The sequence below is a fragment of the Dreissena polymorpha genome, chromosome 1, assembly GCF_020536995.1.
Source record: "Dreissena polymorpha isolate Duluth1 chromosome 1, UMN_Dpol_1.0, whole genome shotgun sequence".
Classification (NCBI taxonomy): Eukaryota; Metazoa; Mollusca; class Bivalvia; order Myida; family Dreissenidae; genus Dreissena; species Dreissena polymorpha.
In genome coordinates, this window is record NC_068355.1 from 60,317,059 (window position 1) to 60,326,311 (window position 9,253).

A 9,253-nucleotide genomic window follows, 5' to 3' on the forward strand; every position below is an offset into this window, starting at 1 on the left:
AGTTCAATCAAGTGGTCTAATTTATTTAATATTTTTTCACTGAAAAACATTTACTCCCATTTTAAGTTAGTACCGATTATATACATTTACCTGCATAAATTATGTTGAGGTCATCTTATCTCATGGTAAGTTTTATGATCGCATTTTGTCTGTAGTGCATTGTTTGCATTCTACAGTAATTTGTGAACACTCCGGATACCGAAAAGTTTTCCCCTCTTTGTAAGTCATGGTCAGAACATTTCTCATAATCATTTTTCAGCTAACTTAAAGTTCAAAACTATGTTATGTTTTTTGGAAAACCAGGACGAGTTGAAGGAAAAGCTTGTGAGCATACAGTAACATTTTACACCCAAACAACATGATCCATGTTCAGTTATTTGTCTCAATTACATACCAATAGAGTTTGAAAATGGTTCTGCAATTCTAAAAACATGGTTACCAGGGGAAGGGGCATTTTTCCTTTTATGTCTAATGAGTTAGAAGACTTTTAAGAACTCACATTTTTGCTTATTCATTATAAACTTCGATTAAATCATTTGACTCAATGCTATCTAAACCAATATTTAATATGATTATGCTACACTGAAAGAATGCAAAAAAATTAACTAGATACTACCAAATTTATCTTTGATTAGTATTTCAAGATTTTGCAACATTATTGACACATGTCACATTAAACCAGGATTTATGACTGACCACTCTCTAGTTGAACTTAAACTGCACAATATACAACCTGAAAGAGGCCCAGGATACTTTAAAATTAACAACAGCATTTTATTAGATACACAATATCAAACACAAATAAAACAGGAAATATTAAATACAGTTCAAAATAATAAAGATGCAAACCCAAACACCTTATGGGAAGTAATAAAAGGAAATATACGTAACACAACAATTAGATACACATCATTTAAACAAAAAGAAACACACAAGCTTGAAATTGAAACCATCAAAACCATTGAAACACTTGAAAAACAATTGCATCAAACAAACACAAATGATACCACCGCCATTGAAAATGAAATAACATCAAAAAAACAAATATAAGATGGAATCTATAATACACATCTTAATGGAATAATACTAAGAGCGCGTGCACAGCATGTTGAACACAAGGAAAAAAATACAAAATACTTCGCAAACATAGAAAAACGTAGAAGTGAACAAAAAACTGTACACAAATTAGTAGTCAATGGCAATGATATAACAAACAGAACTCAAATACTAGAACAACGTTTATTTTTCGAAACCCTCTATAAACGAAAAAATGTTGAAAATAACACCCTTTTTATGTCCCCCACTATAGTAGTGGGGGACATATTGTTTTTGTCCTGTCTGTTGGTCTGTCTGTTGGTCTGTTTGCGCCAACTTTAACATTTTGCAATAACTTTTGCTATATTGAAGATAGCAACTTCATATTTGGCATGCATGTGTATCTCATGAAGCTGCACATTTTGAGTGGTGAAAGGTCAAGGTCATCCTTAAAGGTCAGAGGTCAAATATATATGGCCAAAATCGCTCATTTTATGAATACTTTTGCAATATTGAAGATAGCAACTTGATATTTGGCATGCATGTGTATCTCATGGAGCTGCACATTTTGAGTGGTGAAAGGTCAAGGTCAAGGTCATCCTTCAAGGTCAGAGGTCAAATATATGTGGCCCAAATCGCTTATTTTATAAATACTTTTGCAATATTGAAGATAGCAACTTGATATTTGGCATGCATGTGCATCTCATGGAGCTGCACATTTTGAGTGGTGAAAGGTCAAGGTCATCCTTCAAGGTCAGAGGTCAAATATATGTGGCCCAAATCGCTTATTTTATGAATACTTTTGCAATATTGAATATAGCAACTTGATATTTGGCATGCATGTGTATCTCATGGAGCTGCACATTTTGAGTGGTGAAAGGTCAAGGTCATCCTTCACAAGGTCAAGGTCATCCTTCAAAGTCAAACGTCATATAGGGGGACATTGTGTTTCACAAACGCATCTTGTTAAAAATACACATCACGCTTTAAATCAAGAAGAAAAACTATTGTGTGACGTATTACTAAATGAATATGAATATGGATTATCACTAAAAGAAATGCCAATTTAACAAAAGTCCAGGATTTGATTGCATCACTATATAGTTTTATAAAATATTCTGGAATAATATCAAAACGCATTTAAATAATTCACTAAACTATTCATATAATAATGAAAACCTAACTACGCTTCAAAAACAAGGTATAATATCACTCATTTCAAAACCTGGAAAAAACTTAGAATCCTTATCGAACTGGCGCCCAATTAGTTTACTAAACAATGATTATAAAATTGCAACTAAAAGTATAGCAAACAGAATAAACAAATATTACCATCAATCATTTCAAAATCTCAATCGGGTTTCATAAAGGACGTTACATTGGTGAAAACGTTCGTCTTATCCAAGAATGCATAAACTATTTCAACAATTTAAATAATCCTGGTCTAATATTCTTTGCAGACTTTGAAAAGGCATTCGATTCGCTTGATCATTCATTTATGTTCTCTTGCTTAGAAAATATGAACTTTGGTGAAAGTCTCAATCAATGGGTCAAACTATTATATACCGATATTAACAGTATAATCATTAACAATGGCTTCTTTTCAAACAGTTTTAACATCGAACGAGGGGTTCGACAAGGATGTACACTCTCATCATCGCTATTTATTATTTGCATCGAGTATCTATCACATCACATCCAATCAAATAAACACATAAAAGGCATATCACTAGAACCTGACGAAGAAATCAAACAGTCCCTATTTGCTGACGATGCAACTTAATTTTTAAATGACAATTACGATTCTTTTCATAACTTATAGAGTCGCTAACCATTTACGGAATGACATCGGGTCTTAAACTAAACAAAAGTAAATGTACTGTGCTACGAGTAGGTAAATTAGAACAAAGTTATGTCCAATATAAAAAGGAAATTAAATTAAATTGGACATCCGATGAAGCCACAACGTTAGGAATAACTTTCACAAATAATGAAAAGGATACAGTTCTCAAAAACATACCACCTTAATTACAGAATTTTAAAAACTGCTTAAAATCATGGCATCACCGTAAACTTACACTAATCGGAAAAAACACAGTATTGAAAACGTTTGCACTTCCTAAATTAATTTATGTATTAACAGTTCTCCCAAATCCACCAAATGATGTTATTAACGATATAAAATCAGAAATATTTAATTTCATATGAGACGGTAAGCCTGATAAAATAAAACGAACTCAGTTAATTCAATCTGTAGAAAATGGAGGTATCCAATTAACGAACATTGACTCATTCTTGAATGCAATCAAATGCAGCTGGGTTAAAAGATACCTAGATAATACCAATACGAGTAAATGGAAATTATTCTACCAGAAAATCCTAAAAAAATATGGTGACTCCTTACTTTTTGAATGTAACATCAGCAATACTATCTTACATGAGCATGGAGTGATGTTACTCATAACCTAGAAACCCAAACCAGCAGTAAATCTTTTTTTATGGAACAATAAAGACATAACTTCAAACAATAAGACTTTTTTCTATAAACATTGGTTTGAACAAAACATTAAATATATCGACCAATTGTACGATTACAGAATAAAGGACTTATATTCTTTCGAGAATATATGTTATATATACGGAATACCTGCAAGCAATTTTCTGAAGTACTACACATTAATCAAAAGCATACCCATGCATATTAAATCTGAAATCAATACAAATAATACACCATGTACTCAAACAACATGCGTAGAAAACATACTTGGAAGAAAAAACAAAACGAACAAAATATTTTACACACTACAAATTAAAAACTCTACAGAAAACTCCAAAGCCCAAAATAAATGGCAAGTCCTTTTCGGAGAACATGAACTTAATTGAAAACACATATTTACCATGCCATATAAAGCAACTATTGAAAGCACACTGAGAAATTTTCAATATAAATTCATCCATAGAATTATAGCTACAAATAAATATCTCTTTAAATGCAAATTATCTAACTCAAATCTGTGTGACTTCTGCAGTGAAAACATCGAAACTATAGAACATCTTTTTTTGGAGTGCAAACACATCCAGCCTATTTGGAATCAATTAGTATCTTTTCTTGAACAACAGCAACTAAACGTTAAACTATCTTTCTTAAATGTAAGTTTCGGAATTTACTCATTGAAATCAATAGACTGTAATAAAATTGTGAATTTTATTCTTATATTGATGAAATATTCTATCTTTAACATGAAGTACAGAAAACAAGTACCAAATTTTAATTGTTTTGTCCATAGTCTTAAACTAAAAATCCAGATTGAGAAAGAAATAGCCCTCAGTAAAGACACATTGCAAATCTTTGAACAAAAATGGAATCGGATAAAATTCTCATAATGTTTGTCCACTTATATACATTTCACTCTAATGTTAGTTTATCTTTCTCAAATATTTGTGTATATTTTTTTCAATCGTATAAGATCATTGTGAATATATAACAAAACACACAAGTCCAGTATGCTTTCTTCCCACTTTATACAACTCATCATTTTTTATAACTATTCTTCTGTTGTTCTTTTCTTTTCTCTTTAAAAAAAACACCTATCACAAACAACCAAAGAAAAAAACATATTAACCCCGTTGTTCTGTTGTTGTTTTTTTAACCTTAAGGAAACCAAAAAATGTATATGTATATTAGCATATCTTGTATAACATGTCTGAACATTATTGCTTTGTACAATCACTTTGTTGTATGATCATATACATGTGTACATTGTATGTCTTGTATTGAATAAAAAGAAAAAGTTTTTCAAGATTTTAATTAATAGGTTTGAGATCGTACATTTGTGTTGTCATTGGGCTAAGACGTGTATTTGCAATCTCTGTGTGTGACATTTTGCAAGATAAGGTATTCTATATAATTTAATATATAATCAGCTTTCCATTGCAAATAAGTAGTCATACAATTAATACATATTACAAGAAGTAGAGTCGAATGCACATTGCTCTAAGAATTTAATAGTCCAATGATATGCTGAAGGGTTCTGCAGATTTTCATCATCAACACATGCATTCGTACTGTAACTTATCTTTCAACAGTTCGATGATATGCATGTCCATATTTGATTATGTATAACAACTTAACAGTAAGTTTTATTCTCTTATCAGAGTGGCTAGGATATTTATTGTATCATTACGTATTGATTTACATTGACATGTATTTTGAAGAAACCGAAAGTAAACTATGTGCTTTTGCCTGATTGTATATTGATTAAACCTAAGAATAATGGTGAAACGAATGTCCGTATTACAATTGAAATTGTGGAACAGGAAATGGAACTGATTTATCCAAATGAAGATTCCATGTTCGTCTTTATTCACTTGCTAAGGCCTTTTTATTATTTTTTTTTTCATATTTTATTATTAGGTGATTCATCTTGAATGTACCTGTTTGCCAAAAATATTATGTTTACGTATTGTAATAACAGTACTACATGTTCTACATTGTTTTGTTGAATTAGCAAAAAAGCTTGGTTGTTGCGCTGGACGTTTTTCAGCATTATAAATGATATTCAAATGAAATAAAATATGTTTGATTGAGTGAATATATATCTTCTCTTGCGTTATTTCTTGTTTACTAATGTGCTTTTAATGCTGCTTATGGCAATGTGAAATACATCAGTATATTACTTTTTATTTAATAAGCCTGTGTTCTTGTTCAAAATTCGATTTGTACATCAGGGTTATGCTTCACGCAACGTTAAATTGTGATACCGATTTCAGGCGTATTCAAAGAGTTATTTCGTATACCTTAGGACATATCGGCACATACTGCAAAATTGCATTTATAAACTCATTTTTTTGCAAATTATTTTAATTACTTGTGATATTTGCAAAAATAAAGTTTTTAACGGTGTGGTTACATTTTGTCAAGCCCTTGTGTAAACCCCTGAAATCCCCGTTGATTCTGCACCCTGTAATTATTAAATTAAAACTTTAATATAGGGATAATACACGTTTTCGAGGGCATGATCATCTGCGGGCGCTCGAAAAATCCGTTCCTGTCCGATTTTGAGAGCGCCCGCAGATGATCATGTCCGAGAAAATGTGTATTTTCGCTATTATTGCATAAACAAATCACACATACCAAAATAATTTTAAATAACATTGAAAACAATATGTTTTACTCATTCGACATCGAGAAAATAATTCGATTATTTCAATACAGTTCAAGGTTGTGTTTTACATATGCCTCACTCGGTCATAATCCGAAATGACGAGGCTTAACATTCGGACAGGCAGTTTTCGATTTAAAATGTGTTTAAACAGTGGATTAATGCAAAGTTGAAATGCAGACGCGCAAAGTAAGAAATGCGGAATTATTTTGGAAGAATCTGCAGATAAATCTGTAAAACCAACTACAAGAATGATTTTTTAGGTACTTTGTTTGATACTATAAAAATGACTATGGAAATATCACCAGATAGGTTGATTGAAATATTGTTATTAGTGGAGAATTGGTTAAGTAAGGAAGTCGCTTCGTTGAAAGAGATTCAACAATTACTAGGCAAGCTGAACTTTGTTGGAGCGTGTGTTAAAGCCAGCCGTATATTTATCAACAGACTACTGAACTGGCTTAGGGAGGTATATGCATTGAACTGTGAACATGATTGTCATGCAATACCAGATGAAGTGAAGTTGGATTTAAAATGGTGGAAAACTTTTTTGCCATTATACAATGGTATTTCAGTAATTTCGGTAGAAGAATGGTCTTCTCCAGATGAAACGTTCTCGTGTGATTCTTGTTTAAGTGGTTGTGGGGGTTCTTTCAAGGACATTATTTTCATGCAACTTTCCCCACATTCATACAAGAATTAGAATTACATATAAGTGCACTAGAAATGTTGACCATTGTAGTGTGTGTACATCTAAGGCATATGACATTTAAAAGTAAAAAAATTGTAGTACAATGTGATAACATGGCTGTGTGTTTTGCTTTAAATTCTGGAAAAGCTAACTGTAAATTTATGCAAAAATGCTTGAGAGAAATTATATTTTTTGCGGCTTTAAATGAATTTGAAATTAAGGCGGTACACATATCTGGTGTTGATAACAGGATAGCAGATCATTTGTCTAGGTGGCATTTGAATGAAAGTCATAGAAAGACATTTAATGACATAACAAAAGAAGTTACTTTGTATAATAGTGTTGTACAAGAAAAAGATTTTACATTTATTAATCCTTGGTAGTGTATCATGTTGTTTCAGACAGACAGATGTCTCAACTTGGTGAGGACTTGAGAGCATCAAATAGACGAGATTATGCTGAGGGATCCAGGAAAAATTTGAAGATCCAGTGGGAATAATTTCTTTTGTTTTGCTTTCATTTTGGGTTAGTTTTTTCTTCCTGCATCAACCCTTTCTTTACAATTATATGTACAGTTTCTTAGTAGATCATTTAAATCAGTTGATTCAATTCGTAATTATGTAAGTGGCGTTCGAACCATGCATCAAATCCTTGGGTTTTCTTTAGATAAAGTAAATAATTTCATACTGAATCTAACCTTTAAAGGAGTTTCTAGAATGCTAAGTCATCAAGTTAAACAAGCCATACCCATATCTCCAGAAATTTTGATAAAAATGTATGCGGTACTAGATAATTCTGACATAAACTCATCAGTTTTCTGGTGTTTATTTGTTTTCGCATTTTTCTATAAGCTAGAAAATCTAGTTTGGTCCCAACAACATTACAAGATCTAAAAGATCCTAAATTCTTATTGAGGGGTGATGTGTCTATTGAGCAGCATAAGTTATTGGTTAAAATGAAATGGACTTAAACTGTACAATTTGGACAACGTGTATTTACCAGTCCATTAGTAGTTGTTAAAAATTCATTATTGTGTCCTGTGGCAGCATTTAAGGATAAGTAAAATTCCTGCTGGACCTGGATCTCCTCTATTTGTATTGAAGTCAGGAAAACCAGTCACATATAACATCTTTTTAAAAAAGTTGCGTGAAATTTTATCAAAATGTGATGTAGATCCAAATTCTTATTCTACTCAATCTTTAAGAAGTGGCATGGCTTCTTGCATTTAGATTAAACGTATCCGCTGATAAAATTCAGCTTTTAGGTGACTGGTGTTCAGACGCTTATTAAAAATAAATGCATATGTCTCTAAAAGATAAAATTGAAATTGCTGAATTCATATCTGAACATATATAATAACATGTTGAATAGTGTATATATGTAAATAATTTTATTTTTTCCACAGAAATCAGAATAGACTGATTTATTATGCAGTCATATAAATAGGTAAGAAAATGCATGCTGTCGTTAAATGTTTAGATATGATAAGTTTTATATGTTGTCTGTTTTTGTTGCTTTAGTTTGCATGCTTTATATTATTTCAGTAAATGAATGGACACGATTTTTATGTCCCTATTGCTTGATTGTGTTGCTTTTCTTGTATTGTGTGTTTGGCATTGTTGGCTTTTGCATGAATATTCTATGAATTATTACATGTGACTTATACTTGTCTTAAATGAATTTGTATGTATGATCAAATTATATATTTGATTAGAATTATTTCTTGTTTGAATTGTAAATATTATGATAGTATTTGAATTAATTTTCGCTGCGTTACAAGGACAATAAATATTGAACTATTATTGAATTTGTCATTCATTGTAGTTATTACTTTATATAATTTCCCACTGATGAAAACTTAAGGAAAGAAATTGGCTAATTTTAATTTTGAATTAAAATGTTTAATTTATGACGCAAGTTTATTCTGTTTACAAGTTGTCACTATACCTTTCTAATAATAGACCACTGAGCGATGTTAACTGTCTACTTGATTGGTCGAATGGCTAACTCGAGCGCACGGGTTTTCGAAAAATAGTTCATACTTGTTTTCGTAAGCGTTGAAAACACAGCGTTAAAAAAATTGAATTTCCCAGTCCCACCCTCCCAAATAAAAGTAGTTTTGTGTAAATCATTTTATATAATATGTCATTGTGAGATAAGAGAATTGATAATTTGTTATTAACTTGTTTTGTGTATATGTTTGTATAGTGCTATGCAATTATAACATGAATTGTTTATTTACATACTTAATATTTGTTTTGAGCTTGAATTGTTATTAACATATTGCATAATGCTTGTATTATGCTTTGAATGCTTTTGCATGAATATTCTATGAATTATTACATGTGACTTATTATTGTCTTAA